The 17,827-nt window shown below is 37.7% G+C and overlaps 1 long non-coding RNA gene across 2 annotated transcripts; it reads left to right on the top strand.

The window, feature by feature from the left end:
* The first annotated feature begins 12,038 nt into the window (after window positions 1-12,038).
* Window positions 12,039-12,894, top strand: LOC26530993 (uncharacterized). Of its 2 annotated transcripts, none has more exons than XR_001450301.3 (3): window positions 12,039-12,284; window positions 12,342-12,423; window positions 12,486-12,894. It is a non-coding gene; the product is annotated as an uncharacterized lncRNA (long non-coding RNA). The 2 variants fall into 2 exon arrangements; XR_004304084.2 differs by having other exon boundaries at window positions 12,476-12,894.
* Window positions 12,895-17,827: the final 4,933 nt, after the last annotated feature.

Here is a 17,827-nt window from a genome sequence, read left to right as displayed (position 1 = left end):
GCGTTGACATCCCATCAGCACAACTAATCCGAGGCGTTCTCCAAATGATAGACACATAAGAGCGCAAAATCCTTGACCAGCCCAGTTGCTTTTTTTTATCCTTGCCTTTCCCTTTAACACTTCTTCTGCTGATTACTGGACGCTTAGCCGGAGGGGTTGGCAGCAGATTTGCAGCTGCTTCGGTTTGCTTAGCCACTGATTGCAGCTACTTCTGCTCCCTATATGGAAGCGAGCGGGTGACGGTGGGAGCGGGAGGGAGGGAGAGAAGGGAGAATGAGGGAGCCAACTACCCTTCTATTTGTTTTTCTTGCTTCAGGACTTGTGATGCTGGCCTTGGAATTTGTCTTTTTTAGAGGCTATTTCAATTCTGTACACAATTATATTTTTCCTCGGATAACTTAATGAGACTTGGCACAAAATTCTTTAGGGAATAAATATGTCGAATATATACAATTAGCTAAGAAATAATCGTTTAGGTATTCGGGTTCAATTCTATAAATTTAATAATATATATATACTTTTACAGAGATCTCTAAGATTATAATAATCATGCGGGTTCAATTCTATAAATTTAATAAGATATATATTCACTTTTACAGAGATCTCTAGGATAATAATAATCATTTCAGCAATTCGAGGGTATTTGCCAGTCTATATTAGCAGACATCTCCCTTGTTTTCTTTTTGAGCTGCACTCTTGAATTACCGTGCAAACAAACAATTCTCAATTGCTGGTCAAGAGTTGTTTATGTGCATTTAGCTCATTTGTAGCCACGTCCATTTTAAAAGCAGCTTTTGAGGGCACGTTTCCACTTGTCATGTATTAACCAAGTCCGAATAGCGCCCTTTAAGCCATTGAATATTATGCCCAAACACGTAATTTGCTGCGCCTAATGCCCGTTCACATCGATCTGTGTGATTTAGGCAAGTTACGAGTAATTCCAATTATTGGGCATTACTCATACGCCATGTGTTGCCCGGCCGTGCATGCACAATAAACGTATTTTGCGTAATTCCCTGTAAATTGGCAATCGCAAATTTTAATGTGCACATTTTGCGCTGGCTAATAAAATCACCAAATAAAATTGCATTCAATTTGCCGGCCTCTAATTGCCCATTGATTTATGGCCGCTCTGAACTTTGGGTACACAAAAAACGATCAATTTTAATTAACTAACTGCAAACCGGAAATGCAGAATATTTAAAGAAACTGTACATGATTTTGATTTAAGTGCTGATGAAGAATATAAAATATATATGCTACAGACTGATGGAACAACTGATTCAGCGAAGATGAATACTATATAAAATATATTAAAAAATATTTATCTTTAGTTAAACAAGTTTCTCATAATTTTATTCTGATAATATAGAAATCATATATAATATATTTATATACTTTTCGTTGTAATTATTAAAATTTAGATACATCAAAAATGCATTTATAATTGTAAACTAACAAATATGCTTCAAAATCGATTAATTTTAATTGAAACAAATTTAATAGACTGTCCTTGGCCACGCCCTAAGCTCAGTCTGTGGCCACAAATGGGCAGCAGCCTTGAAAAGAACAATGATTGGTTTGATAAGTAGACTTAATAATTGATAATTGGTAAGACGAGACGAATGATTGAAGCCTTCAATTGAGGCTGACAATTTCAATTAATATGTCCTGTCATTTATTTTATGAAATTGTAATTAACACGAATTTGTAAATGAATATAACTTGATATTTCCTGAAAGAGCGCAATTATCTGAATTGTGCCCTTAACTTATTCAGTGCGCTATTTCTGTGCTATGCGGCAATCGCTTCGGGGACCTGTCAAGGTTGTCCGCTGACATCGAACTTGGAGACCCTGGCGAATTGCTTGACAGCAGCGCACAGCACACATTCGCTCAAGTTGAATCAATATTATAATAATATAATACTTGATGCGACAACAACTGTGCAAAGCGGCACGCGCGCCCTCTGGCCAAATGGAGAAATGTTGGGGCGGGGAAAAAAAAAACAATAAATCGATGCGGCAGCTCACGTACAGCACGAATAAGGCCAGAAATCACGCTGAAAGCAGGCAAATCCTCAAGATTTTCCTGCCATCTCAACACGAAAATAGGTAAAAGCGTTGAAAAATTTCATTTTTACGCGCAGCAGCAAAGCCAGCTGAGGGCTGACAGCAATGGAAACAAGTTAACTAAGACCGGCGACTGGCGCCCATTCGCATAAAAAAGCAGACAAAAGCCAGCCAAGGGGAAAAGACAGCAGGCAAGGGGAAAAGGCAGCGCGGTGCGATAAATTCATATAAATCGCGTTAATTTAACCGCAAGCGCAGTTTAAATAACTCAAATGACTCGGAAGCTAGCCAACCCTCTGGATTTAGGCACCCAACAAAAGTAATGATACTTGCTGAAAACGAAGCTTTAATATAAGAGCAATTGCAATTTTGTATAGATTCTAGTTACAGCTTAAAGCTTTAAAATAATGTTGTTTTCAAAGAGCTTTACTTAAAGCTTTCAGCTATTTTTTAATCTGCTCCTGCTTTTAACTTAAAAGTGAGTAAAATATTTGTAAAAACGAAAAAAGTCCACATAAAGCTCGTTTAACGTAATTTTTGGTTAAGCTTTGGTTAAGCTTTTATAGTTACATTTTGTGCTTTAAAAGCTGCTTAAACAAGAATCAAAAGTATTTGCGTCTAGAGCTTTAAACCAAATTCAAGATTTCTTTCAGTAAGCTATGAAATTTAATAATTAAAGTTAAAAAATTGAAGTTAAAGCTTGAAGAAAATAATTATTAATCAAAAAAGCTTCAGCTTGCTTTTTGGCCCTCCAAGCTAAGTAGCTTATACCAGTTTATGATGTCGTGTGTCTTACAAACTACATTTTCAGTTAACTTTAATTTTACCAATGAGGTCTTGATTAAGTAATAATTTTCAGCTGATGTCACTGGCTGCTAAGCCTGATAAAATGTCGAAGCAGCTTTGAGACAAACAACAGAGCGTTATTTTCGCATTGGCATTGTCTAACGTGGGGGAGGGGCCGCTATCCTTAGCTGTATCTGAAATTACGCTCTGAAATGTTAGCCACAATTTGTTTTGCTTTATAATGAGTTGTTTTGTATGCTTGGCAATGCGCAGACAGCAGATAGCAGACAGCCCCAAAGGAGCCGGAGCTGGAGCAGTAGCACAAGCCTGAAATATGGCTGTCTCGCATTTAGAGCCGGAAAATGTTAATGTTAACGTAGCCCAGTGTATCCAAGTGGCGCGGACTTGCAAATCGTATTTTGCCCGCCCCTAATGCATGCCCCAATAATGCGTACAAGTGTTTTTGGCTGCTCATGTTAATTGTTTATAATTAATTTGTAGCCAGTTTTGCGGCGTTAATTGCTTTTAATTGGGTCATTTAAGCATTGCACTGGCCAGCGGAATAAAAGAGAAAACAAATTTGAAAATCAATTAAATATGCGCACTAAATTAAATTTTAATGGCTTCACTAAGCCCAGACAAAGTAAGCCGATTAATGGCAATGTGTGCGCTCGAATGGAAGGGTGGCTCTGAGCGGCATATTAAATTAATATATATTTGATTTTATATTCTCGATTATGTTTTACAGTTTTACAAATATCACTCGTTATTAGATTCGTTACATTTATGCGGTCTGGTTATGAGAAATGTTAATGTTGCTGCAACAGAAAATGTTAATGTAAATGTTATTGATTCTATGTAGGTTAACTGTAATCTCATGCAAGCTGTGGCTTATGAAAACAAAAGAACGCCAAAATTTGCATATTTAAACACCTCTTCTTACAAAACTGGTTTATATGTTTGTGTTTAAATATCCTTAACTATTATATTACATAATTATAAACTATAAGTTCTGCCTCTACACCCCATCTAAGCCATTACGATTAACATTTGCTCTTTAAAGACACTTTTTAACTTCTTAAAATCACTTCGCACTGCTTTAAAGCTAAACAAAATTTATTATTAATAACTGTCAACAAGCACATTTTCAATTCTGACAGCAGCTCTGAACCTTTTTCTTCTGACTTTCAACAGCTGTTCACATATAATAAAATTTGTTGTTTAAACGTGCCTCAACTATTTGCACAACTTGTGTCTATTGATTCTTAAAATTCTCTGAAAACAGAATTTATTTTGTTTATAGACCGTTTTGTAGTGTCTATTTATTTTGTTTTTAATATTATTAAAAACCTGCTTGTAGATCACATTTAGATCACATTTATTTATTTAACAGCTGTTAAGCATAACAGAGTTAGAACAATAACATATTTATGTTATACATATAGATTGCTTCCGTCTGTTTAGGTTTATATGTTGTCAGTTGTCTGTTAAGCATAAAAGAGTTATAACACTAACAGAATTATGTTAAGCATATGGAACTACTCTGATCTCGTCACTTTTGTGACTATGTTATGGTTTACAACTGTTTAAGTTTAGGCAAACAATTGGTTTGAAAGTGATTTTACTAGCCATTAATTGTTTTGAGGGGATTTTTCAAAAGCAAATGTGTACATTATTCAGATAAGTGCAATAAGTTCTGATTTGTGCTAAGTGCGATCAGAGAGCGTTATCGTGTAATTACAAATTTCTATTGCACCTTATATTGTTTAGTGCATTATTAATAACGCTCATTTTCCAGCTAACAAAACGTTCATTTATTTACGCTGCATGAAAAGCTACTGAGCGAAAAACCAAAGCACACACACACCCATAAGTGAAATGTCTTCATTAAGCGTTAGGACTCCATTTGCACAACATACAAATGTGGCGAGGGGGGGGAATGGGTTGCAAAGGGTGCGGGCAGTGCATTGGGGGCCACGAGCTCATGCCGCAGACCGCAGCAAACGAAAGCAGACGCCTCATTGCCTTTGAATGGCAGCCGCTGAACTGTAAAGAACGTGGGTCCGCGGGCATTGCAGGGGGGGGGTCGGTGCTGCGGCAGCTACTAGGCTGTCATTTCCGTTGCCGTTTAGGATTTTCATTTGCGGCACAGCTGCAGCTGCAAAAACCAATCGAAGTCCGAGTTTGGAGTGCACTTTCCAATACCCTTTGCAGAGGTAATTATGAAATGTGCAAAGTACCAGAAATTCGAACGGCTTTCAGCATAAGTTTAAGGCAAATGGGACAAAACTTTATAACTTCACCAAAAAAATTTTGAGAAAAACATGAAATGCGTCTCAAGTGATTCTTGGTAAAAACATTTGAGAATTAATTTAAACATGAAAAACGTTTCCTCTGTTTAGGTAACAGCTCAGCTATCGTATCGAAAGGGTATTCAAACTTCGTCAGTTTTTTTTTTTAATTATTACCCTCAAATTCAAACCACTGACCTCCCAACCCAGTTGACCTTACGGCGTTGCCAAAAAAAGAAAAAAATGTTATATATATATAAAGACAACACAAAAAGTGTCGGGAAAAAGTGTCTGGCCGGGTCCATCAGGCTTAATAGCTCATTTGTTGCTGGTCAGCTAAATGGAATGCCAAATGACTGGCACTTGCCGAAAACAAAAAATAAAAAAACCAAAAATAGAAAAAACGCAGCCACGCCCTAAGCCTGACGCCCATTGGCTTCCTTGTTCGGGGCAAAGAACAAATAAAGGGGAAAAAGTTTAGATTATGATGTGCTTGTTAATTTCTTTTTTGCTCTTCGTTTTTTTTTTTTTATGCTTTTACTTTAATGCGCTCGTTGCTTCATTTCATTAATTTGCAGCCGGAAAAAGTTAGGCAAATTTTCTTTTAACTTGCGCTTTCGTGAGCACTTAACGTCTGCCTCCTCTTCTTTGTCATGTATAGCATAATATTTTATTTATTTTTTTTTTGATTTTATTTTTTGCTTTGCGAGCAACCCTTGAAATATTCATTGCATACCTTGCAGCGACAGGACACGTCCACAGGACACACAGCGTTAATTGTTGTTGGTCATGACAACAACACAAACAACAACAATAACAATGGCAGCAGCTAAAAAAGGCCAAAACAGCCATGAAAATGGCCAAATGACTTGCCGCAAATTGAAAATTTTCTGCAGCCTTGGCCAACAAAAAAAAAAACACGATTTTTGCATAAATTTTGTTGTGCCTTGCGAACTGAACTAACAGCACTTGTTCAATGGGCCCACTTAATGAACTTACAAGCATTCACACACAGACACACACACACACATGTATACCAACAAACAAACGCACACCACTTTAAACCACACACACACACAGGCACAGTCACAAATACCCTCAACCACAGCTGAGCAAACGAGCAAATGCGCGGGTTGTTTCTCCTCTTATTGCACTTTTCAACTTCTTTTTCAAGAGATTTGTTTTTAATGATCAAAAGAGAATTAATTAGAAAATTTGTGCTGAACCAAGGCAAAGTTCTCAGACCTTAGCAAGAGATCTTAGGTGGCCAGAAGGCTTTGCAGACGAAGAAAGTAACGAAGACCAAACCCAACTGGCTACTGGGATAAATATCAGCTATAAATATAAGTTAAATTTAAATAAATCAAATTAAATTACTTTGCCTCTTCTTCCTGCTTTGCCCTTACAATGTATGGAAAATAAGATTCCCAATTAACTTTGGCATTGTCAGAGCTTAAATGTAGCATACTAAAGTGGGCCTATATTAATTTATCTAGAGGAGAATACAAGCATGTTAAGTTCCTTCACAATAAACATGTAACCTATTGAACTTTCCTCGCAATTTGAACGCTTTTTGGACTTGGTTTACTTACGGCTCAGCAGGAATTCAGTACAGGATCAAGCCAAGCGCAACGGTTTGGTGTGTTAGGCCTAATGAAAGCGACAACTGTGACGCAAACGGAACGATTTCCAAATACAGGCACATATTACTGAATCTGTAACCCTACAAACACACATACACACACACACACACGAGTGTAGAGTGATGAAAAATGTGCACATTTCGCTGTTAAAAGAAGGTCAAAATGCAGCCAAACATTACAAGCGGGCATAGATGGTTGAATGAGTGAATGAATGGTTGAATGAATGGTTGAATGAACGGTTGAATGAATGAATGGATGGATGGATGGATGGCTGAAATGAATTGAATTTGTTGAAAACGCATCAATTCAAATTCAATCAAATGAAAATAATCTACATTTAACTGAACCGTAAAATTAAATTTTGCTTGGCAACATTTTTGTTTGGTTTTTTTTTTTGCAACATGCGAAATGACAATTTTTGCCATTTTGTTGATCTGCGAATTTCGTGTCTTTTGATTTCAATTAGTTCAACTACATGCGGATAAGCCGTCTGCTATTTGCATATCTAATTGATTAAGAGGAATGCAAATATCATGTGCTTAGAAAGATAAATGTATGACCAGAAATCATATTGCCAGAATTGGAGTTAAATGCCAAACCCTGAACGACTAGCCAAGCCTCGTGGGAATCGGATGAGATATGACCGAGTTATGGGCGTGAAAAAGTCAAAATAATCTGCTGGAATAACATATGACAATCATATTCACATTGTTTATGCTTGATTTGTGTTTGATTTAATTTTCATTTTGATTTCAGCATCGAGCCATTGAAAAGCCCAATCAGAGTATTTGAAACGTGTCTCTGATCCTCTTTATAGCCTGATTGGCGTTTACATTGTTTAAATTTTCGAGCACGTGAGCTTGCATAATCGAGAGTTGCGTGCGAAAAAAATTAAAAGTTTCCTAACAAACCGAAAGCCAAATAACTAACTAAAATGAAAAAAAAGCCCCAACACAAAGTGAAAGGGATAAGGCGAGGCGAGGGTGGGGGGAAACGCTAACGAATCGATGACAAGAGTAAAGTAAATGCATGTGGAAGCCCTACGCAAAGCCAATTAATCTTTGCTTTGATGCAGACAACGGCGGATGACGGTCGAGAGACAACAGATCGGGTATATGGGACGAGCTGAAAGCCAAATACGCAACAAATCGTTGCATGATTCCAAACACAAACGAAAGCGGAGCTGCCCCCTCTGACAAAACCTGGCCCCGTTCCCCCGTCTGTCGACACAATGCCAATCATAATCCTTTCCATTTCCCTTGAATACGTTTTAGACCCAGTCAGCTTTGTGATGTGCTTATGTGCCGATTACGACTGGTTGCAAGGCGTTTTCACAATGGGCGTGGCAATCTGTTTAATGGCTTATGCGTACACGCAATCAGTCCCTGGAAACGACAGACCCCTTAATATGAGCTGGTAAGGCTCATAGCGCTTAGATCAAGGTAATTTTGCCTTTGTGAAAATTCAAAATGTACGCAGAATTTCAACTAGTTTTACTTTTGAAGAAATCGTATCCGAAAACGGACGACTCAAGATTTTGATTTAGTTTGCAATTTAAGAAAATATATTTTTAGAAATTACAAAGAGCCCATCTTCGCATAAGCTTGTATATTCTTAAAATTGTTTCCTACTTTATTTGTTTTGCTAATTAAATTTACTTTAATGTGATTTAACGTAACTTTTTTGCGCTTTTAAAATGGCCTTCAAATATTGATAGATATTTATTTGTAACTAAAGTTTTTCATTCGCACAAAATCCAACAAACTTTTCTGCTGTTCGCTTCCTTGACTATATTTTCTTTTTATATATATCTAACAAGTTCCTGGCCCTGCTCCAAGCCTCCATAAATCGCCAACTTTCTGTTGTGCACTGCGTTTTTTTTTTTAAAGTTCAGCCAACGGAATGGTCCTCCATGGCCACTTGCTTGAGTGTCATTTACTTATTTGAGCAGCAGCAATCCTGCATATGCTTCAAGTCAGCTTCAACTTGTTCAATGAGCTTACAAGTCCTCCATGGTCACTTCGCCTATTGTTGTCCGTTTAGAATGTACACTCATATGTTATTTCTGGTCCATTTCAGTTTTCAATATTATATATTTATTTGCTCTTTAATTGTTGGCTATCGAAGTGTTTTTTCTTTTAATAAACAAACATTCATTTCAATTTCTTTGCAACAGCTTGCATCTTCTCCATAGTCACATTATTTGCAGGGCTTAACTTCTTTATTTTATTATAAAATTATATTGAGCTGAATGTTCTCCATGTTCACTTTAATGTGACTTGGTTTGTCTAGGCTCACTTTAATCAAGTCCGCCAGGGTCTGTTTATTTTCTCCCTTTACAATATTTTACAATTAACTGCAAATTTGTAGCGTGACAAAGCCCCACCTCGGCCCATTGCCCTCCACCCACCCCTTCACCTGTTTGTGTGTTCGTCAAGGCAGACCAAAACAGATAAACAGATATAGTTATACACATATATATGTTTGTATGTATGTGAATGTGTGTGCGACATGTCAGACATTAAGTGAAATTTAAAACTGCACGCATTTGTGTGTGTGTGTGTGTGTGTGTGTGTCTTCTTTTTTGTTGCCTTAGTGAAATTAAATTAATGACAAACAACTTTTCATTGTATTTTATTTTTTGTCTTTTTTTTTTGTTTTTGTATTTTGCACGTGCCGGAAATGGATTCACATCCGTTTGAAAATGTTTTCCATTGTTTCAATATCACGCAGCTGGGAGTTGGGTGTTTGTGGGTGGAGAGAGGGCAGAGGGGCACAGTTACAGTAGTGTGGCATAATTACAGACACATAAAAAGCGCCTTGAAGCCATATATAAGGCCGTGGCAACTCAATAAAAGCCACCTCTCTCAGCTGTACTCACACCTAGCCGCATGGTGTCCAAGTGCCGTCAGCTGTTAACGACTGTGGCCGAAAGGGTCTTGCAGCTATTAGAGATCATAAAACTTATGGCCAGACATGGTCAGCATTATGACAGCACCCAAATGGGCCGCCATCATTGACAGCTGTGCCAACAATTCACTTGACCTCGCTGCCAGGCAGGCTGCCCTTCCAAAGCAGCCAGCTTTTGCTGCTGCTGCTTCTACAAGTTCCTTTGTTCTTCGTGCGTTTGCATATTAAGCATTTAGTTGCAGTCACACCCAACCTCTAGACACACACACACACACACACATACGCACACACTTGCAATTTCCCAGGCGCTGCATTGTTGGCCGTGAAATTACTGGCAACTGCAACTTGGCCATGATTGAAGTGGCCATCGTTGGCTTTCAAGTTTGCGCCATTTACTTTTTTTTCTGTCTTGCAACACAATTTACGCAGTTGGTCATAAAATACATTCAGTTCATGCTAAAAACTTTCAGTAAATAGCATATACCTTTAAATATAATTTATGGCATCAACAATTTAACTTGTGAAACTTTGATGAATAGCAGGGCCGTAAAACGAAGCCAGGACATTTAAGTTTGAAGCACAGTTCAATTATGGTCAAAGTTAGCTACATAAGTAGCTTAAGCATGTAAAAGTAATTGCAATTGAAATTATTTGAATAATTATTTGGTAGAGTTATAAACAATTTAACAAATTACGCTGAGAAGTGAATATAAATCAAATGGCCTGTGAATCAACACGATGGCATGTGCCTGTATATGAGGGCTGGCATAGTCTGATCATTTAAACTATGAAACATTATAGAGTGTAGCTTAACCAAGCAATAGTCCATTTTAATAAATAAATAAATAAAAAAAAATATGTGCTTTTTTGAAACTAAACGCAATAAAATAATTTATAATGAAAAGTTACAGGCTATATTTGAATGTGTGAGAATCGCAAAGAAAGGCGTTTAGAGATATTTCATACAATTCACAAGCTTAGCTTAGACATGTCATTCTTCGATTTTTCAAAATTAAAAGTCTGTAGTCTGTAGCACCCCTACATATATATATACATATGTTTCATACTAAGCACTGGAGTTTAAATAAATTCAACCAAAAAGTTAAGGTAAGTAATTTAAAGGGTATCCCACAGTGTTGGCAAGCAAGCAGTCGTTTGTTAGAGCCCGTCTAATGTATGTCTACCTCAAATGGTAACAAAGTTGTTTTTAGTTATTGCAAAGTTTGTTTTCCTTGAATTTTCTATTTCCCCTTGTCCACGTTGCATTCAATTATTCACAAATAGATTTACAAATTATGCAAGCCGCCTGCGGTTAAAAGAAAGTTGGGTTGGGTAATAACTATTTACAATCGAAAATTTTAAACTCTTGCCGGCACAATAAAATTGCCAGAACAGAAAATCTGTTTTAATCTGTCGCCTTCTGGCTTAGCCCGAATTGGACTTGTCTTTCGGCTGGCAAATTAATCAGAATATTGCCAAGTCCATGTTGTGGTTTGGCTTTGTGAGCGTGCACGCTGCATGCCTCATGTTGCACGTTGCAGCTTGTAGCTTGCCACTGAATTTGCTCGAATGCGATTTTATTGTGTGCTGCAATTTCAATATGTACATTCCTCGGTTAGGCTCTGAGGTTTACTATGCAAAGCTGCAAACCCAAAGGCATTCTGCATTTAATTAATAAACAACATGGCTAAACATAAACATGTCCTCAAAAGTTGTTTGTGTTTAGCTGTTAAAGGATGGTAACACCATTTTGACCAGGAAAACCTAATAAATGTGAACTCAGAGGCAAATTATATGAGAGGTGAATAAAGAGGACTATTTTTGCAACAAATTCGTCTTTATTTTGCTTTTATTGTTATGTGAACTATTTCACAATTCAAGAAAGCTTTTTGCTTCTCGCTCACAACCTACATACTTCCTAGAATCGCAGCAAACTTAATGAGAAGCGCATAGAGAGGTCTTCTTTTTTTTTTTTAATTTTTATTGTGCTCTGATCTACTTCACAATTCATGAGCACTTTTGCTTCCCGTTTTACTTGCATATTAAAAAAATAAGTTGAGCAGCTTTTCGCTTCTCCCTCTCTTCCAAAATATTTCTTAAAAAAAATAACTCTTGATTTATTATTGTGTCTTCAATTTATCTTATCAAAATGTCGTTTAATTTCAATGGAATAAATCTGAGATTTTTACTTACAGCACTTATTCATTTTGCAGAAAAATGCTGTTTGCTTTGAACTTGTTCTATTCATGGAAATTTATCTATGGCCCACGCTCAAACATGCAAACATAACACACAAACACACGCAGTCAGCATGATAAATGCGAGTTGCCTTAGCTTTGTTTGTCTGTGTTGAAATGCCTAAAAATGTTTGCGGTTGCTTTTGAGAACTGAACTGAAAACATTTGCCAGTCATGCTGTTTTCTTTATACATCTCATGAAGGCGGCATTTCCATTTTATTATGGCATGTGTAACGCGCTCGCGTGGGCTCGACAAATGTCGAACTGCTGGATTTTTATTGGGATTGAAGTCTACGAAAGTGTCTTAAATTGTTTTTCGGTGTTAAAGATTCTTCTGTAGGCTAAGTAAGGAAATTTCATACTTTGAATGAATTACTTGGCTTTTATTAATTATTTTCACAGAATAAATGGAGAAAGATTCTTTAAGATTCTCTACGAACTGGTGCAAATATTTTGAATGAATTACTTGGATTTCTTATTGGAGGTAATGAAATTCTATATACGGAATAGATAGATATAAAAAACCTAACCTTTAGAGTATTACAGCCCAGTATTATCGTTATTCCCAAAATATATATGTTCGCTAGTGTATTTAATGTTTGGCTGTGCAAAAATAGATGTTTCTGCTGGATTAATACCAGGTTCCTTGCCTTGTTTATCTATTTTGGTGTTGCCACAGAAATATATTACCGCAACGAGCAGAGGAATGCTTATGGAGCATAGGCGTGGGTAGTATAAGGTGTAAGGCTGTCTTACCTGGCCATGATGATGTTACGCAGATGCTCACTTTGCCGCCTGCCAAAGAATGTGAGGTGTGTATACGAGGGGGATATTGAGCTTAATTTTTGGCCTTCGCAGTGGTTTTCGTTTACACGTCCTTGAATCAGGCTCGAAATGTCATTGAGCATCCGTTCGAGGGGTGTGCTGGCATGTTTACAATGCTCAGGTCCTGGCCGCAAACTAAATCAACGATTTTTTTTTTTTTTTTTTGGCAGCAAGGGGACCCACAAGAAGAAACCAACAGTCAACAGCCAACAGCCAGAGCCGAGATAATGCTGATGATGCTCTGATGATGATTGCCCCAATGCTATCTCAGTGGCAGCCACTCGGCATCGTTTATCGCTCTGTCTCTGTCTCTGTCTGTGGGACTGGAGACCTGCCAGTATCTCAGTCTGAGACTTTTGAGTCCTGTTGGAGGCCTGGGCTCGGCTACCTTGTTGCGTGATTGAGTTCGGATTTATGCCTTAAGTGTTGCTTGGGGATTTTTGCTCCGGCTTCTGTATCTATCCAGTCGCACGGCTTATGCGGCGTATGCTCTATATCCACACAAACACACACTCGCACACATGTGTGGGACTGTATCGCTTGGCTATTTGTTTGCTTTTGCCTTTTTGCAAGCGTTTTGATTTGAGATTTGAGATTTTAGTCCAAATGATGCGAACCTTTTGCGCTGTAAGACGGAAAAAAAAGAAAACAGAAACAGAAACTTTATTTTAGTTGCTGTAGATTGTAGGTGTGTGGGTGTGAGTGTGTGTGGGTGTGCGGGTGTATTTTTCCGCTTTATTTGATTGGCTGCTTTCGTTTTGCATTTACATTTACATAAACATCAACATCATTAATATTGCAAAAGCATATCAATGTATAAGCTCTTTACAAGCGCTGAGCGCTGTGTATTCTGTGTGTGTGTGTTGTGCGTATGTGTGTATGTGTAAGTGCCCTGTTGAAAACCTCATCATGTGGCATAAACAAATATATAATTTTTATACAATTTTCAGTTGCATGTAAAGCTCAAAGTCAGCAGGTACTGAAAACTCGGCTAACAAAAGTAGCATGCCAGCAGCACTTCTTTTTTCATATATATGCAGAAACGAGAAGAAGAAGAAGCCATTAAGCCCACAATCAGCTTATGTAGAATGTGAGAAACGTGCATTTAGCTATAACAAATGCAGTTAACTCCTGAATGTTTCCCTACCTAAGGCATGTGTTCAGCATACCTCTATTTTAAGCGATATTATCTTTTATTTAAAACGTTTTCAATATCAGTCGAACCCTTTTTAAAAATAATGCAAATTAATTTGAAGTATGTGCCAAAAGAATGCATAATTCATGCCTTTTACAACAGGGTTTTCTTTCTCGCATTTTTGCTTTAAGCGTTTCCGTTATTTCATTTCCGCAACAAATTTGATGCGGCTTACATTTATCATACGCCGCGTGTGCTGTCACTTCATGTTCGCACACACACACGCACACACACACACACACACATACATACAAACAAACATACAATCACATAAATCTCTCTTCTGGAAATTGCCATTCAAATGGCAAATGCAATAATAATTCGCAATCCAAACAACTTTCAGCCAACTGCCAGTTCCCAACATCAACCGAAGAGAAAGGCGTTGCCATGGGAAGATGTTGCTGAAGTGAGTTGGGGACGAACGGGACGAGGGGGGGGGCGTCAAGTTCATCCATTTGATTTGTTTGTTGTTTCAGTGTTGTTTGCATTGTTGAAGCGTTTATCATGCTCAGGTTCATGATTGATTATAATACGGCTATTGATTTCGATTGCTCCAAGGCGCCATCTTCCGCCCGCTACGTCCCCCTTTGCCACTACCCTGGCTAACTAACCATTGTGCTTCATGCCCAAGTAATCGAGGTTGCCTGCAATTTGAGCAGCGTCTGGCGGCGCAATGGATTGTAAAGGGCGTGAAAACAATGCATGTTCCAAGGGGAAACGCCCCGCTCACAGCCAGGCCAGGCCAGAATCCTCCCTTGCCCAAAAAACGTGAGGCAAACACTTTTTTATAGCTTCCTCGTAGCCGAAACAACAGGGGTGTGTGTGTATGTCTGTGTTATCAGCTGTTTGCTGCTCGTATTATGACTGTAGCGGAAATGTACGAGCAACAAATACAACGAGAGGCAAAAAAACAGGAAGAAAACAGCCAACGGAAGCGCCGCCAAGCAACACTAACACACTAACCGATAAAAATAGAAAATACAACAAAACATACACAAAACGAACTAACAACCAAAAAAAGAAACCAAAAAAAACTACGCGGCGTATACGTAATAAAACAGCCCAAAAAACAATGGCGACGACGTTGGCGTAAAATAGATAGAAAAAAAGGGAACGGCCGCCTCTTACCAAAAAAAAAAAAAAAATAAAGCCTTTGAGGCGCAGCAAAAAAATAAAACAAAGCAAATAGGCAGCTACTGTTACAAAAATAACAGTAAGGGTATTCCTCAATCACATAAATACAAATATTATGCAGTAAGAACATTTAAACTAATACGAATTTCATGGGCAGCTCAATTGTTTTCAGAAATTTAAGAAAAATATTCATAGCTCAATTACTATCTTAAGAAAATTATTTCAATAGACTTAAATGGTATTAGTTCAGGAAAATATACATCAATTCAAGGAAAGAATAGTTTTATTTAAATTGAACCAAAATTTACCATTAAAAGAATTACCAGCAAAATTGAAGGAGTATTTCAACTAAACTGCTTACTCAGCAGAAAGGAAGTATTTCCAAGAAATTCAAAGGGCTTTTCTTAATAAATTATTGTATTTTTTTTTAATTTATATTTTACTATAGTTCACAATATTTTATTTTTTTTAAAAGATTCTTTAGGATTTCTTTATTGTTATATTTTCGATTTTAATTATGTTATAATATAATTAATAATATTGTTTTATTGTGGTTAAGAAAGAATGACAAATTCACAAATATTTATAGTTAATGAACATATAGTCATATTACAGGCATACCCCTAATGTTAACTCGTGTTGCGGCTTTGCTTGGGGCCATGAGGCGCTCCCTTTTTGCTGTCCAAAGCAGCTGCCATGGCAAACAGCAAAACGGCGACTCTATCAAGCACACACACATAACCCCAAACACACAAACACACACACACATATATATATATATATACATACAAATTCATGTTAACATTTGTATGTGGCTGTCGCTTTGTTAGCCCGCGTCTCGTGTTGCCCGCCCATCGGCGAAATGGTCGGAACAAAGCGCTCGCTTATTAGTATGCAAAACTGATAATCAATACTCGGTACTCGATACCTCAGTGCTCGGCACGAGTACTCAATACTCAGCTTTAAAGTGCAGCTATTATGGCACATTTATGCTGGTCTTTGCACATTTGCATACGTGTTTCGGGACACTGTACCACACCCCCCCAAAGTAACGTCCCCCCGCCATCAACCCCCTCCCTTGACGGTGAGTGTGTTTAGAAATTGTGTTTCGTATTCTTTTCCACATTTGTCGGAAAATTTATGAAAAAAAATGGGTGTGTTTTTGTGTGTGCGTGTGTGTGTGTGTGCGTTTTGTCTACAACACCTCGATGTGTCGTGGGCAAACATGTCCTGCAGGCGACATGACATCCCTTTTTATATCCTGTCAGCCCTAAGCAATGAAGAAATGTCAAGCTGTTGCTGAAACGAACGACAAGAAATCTACGAAAACTGCAACTTAATTGAGTTTAGAATGGACCAAAAGTCCAAAAGGAATCAAATGTTAACGAAATGAAATTTCATAAGGTACTGAAATGCTGTAATTAAGCGCACAAATCTACAAAAGTTACTTAAGGAAGCCTTTTTATAAAACTTGTAAAATTATTGTGCAAAGTTGTCGACTAAAAACCGAACTGAAATAAAGCAAAAAAATATCTAGTAGCTTGACGTACCGTAGTGCAAATATAAATGTTATTATTATTAAAAATATAAAAAATGAAATAATAAAGAATTAATAAAAAATAAAAAATTAATAATCCTGTATTTCTATATAAAATTAAAAAACTATATCTTTCGCAGATCGTTTTTCTAACTTGAAAGTACCGAAATTTAGAGCTTGATATTGAAATATTTACATAATATAAATGTAACATAATGTGAGTTAAGTTAGGTTGTGCGTAAAATGTCCCAAAATAAAGGCAAGTTGACATCTATTAAAATGCCAAAAATATATTTATTTTTGGAGAATAAACTAAAACTTAAATCTTGTGCTTAATTCTGGCATCGAAAGCATTTGGTCGCCATGTGAAATGAAAATAAAGTGCGGGCACATAAGCTGCAAGCTTTACCAGATGACTGATAGACCACACACACACAAACACACACACACACACACACACACACACTCACGCACACCCATCGATACAAAAGGATCATGATTTTATCGATTTGATTCGTAAGCCTTTCAGCTGAACAATCTGCCCAAGCTGCATGCAATATACGAAAACATGCTCATATATACAGCTAATGCTGGCTTATGGCACCTTGAGTACACACACCCACACCCACACATACACATGCACATGGGCAAGCGAGCGTGTGTGTCTGGCTGAGTCTGAGTCTGAGTTACAGAAACCGTAGCATACTTATGTGCGCTCTCATTGTACAATAAGACGCTTAATAATAGTAACGCGCTACGTGCAAATGGCCACAGCTTGTAATAGACCTAGGCACAGCCCAGTTAACACACACACACACACTCAGGCACAACAAATATCAAATATGGCACCAAGCGGCCAGGGCCAAGACATGAAACCAGAGTCGCAGCTCGAGTCGAAGTTGGGTCTGAAAATGGATTCATGTGTTATTGTTTATACTGTGTATGTGTGTGTGTGTGTGTGAGAGAGAGAGAGAGTGTGTGCGTGTAGTGTTTTTATAGTTGTTGATGTTTTTTTATAATTACTCTCAATGGAGGTTACGCCGTGTAAGCGGGCGTGTGTGTGTGTGTGGGTCGATTTGTTGTTGTGGGTTTTGGGATTGTTGTTAAGCACACATAACGGTAATTTAATTAACATGCATAAACACACACACACACACACACACACATGCACGCCGAGAATGTGGAACGCTTTGGGGC

Source organism: Drosophila virilis, chromosome 5, assembly GCF_030788295.1.
Source record: "Drosophila virilis strain 15010-1051.87 chromosome 5, Dvir_AGI_RSII-ME, whole genome shotgun sequence".
NCBI classification, from domain to species: domain Eukaryota; kingdom Metazoa; phylum Arthropoda; class Insecta; order Diptera; family Drosophilidae; genus Drosophila; species Drosophila virilis.
This window is presented reverse-complemented; position numbering and strand designations above follow the sequence as displayed.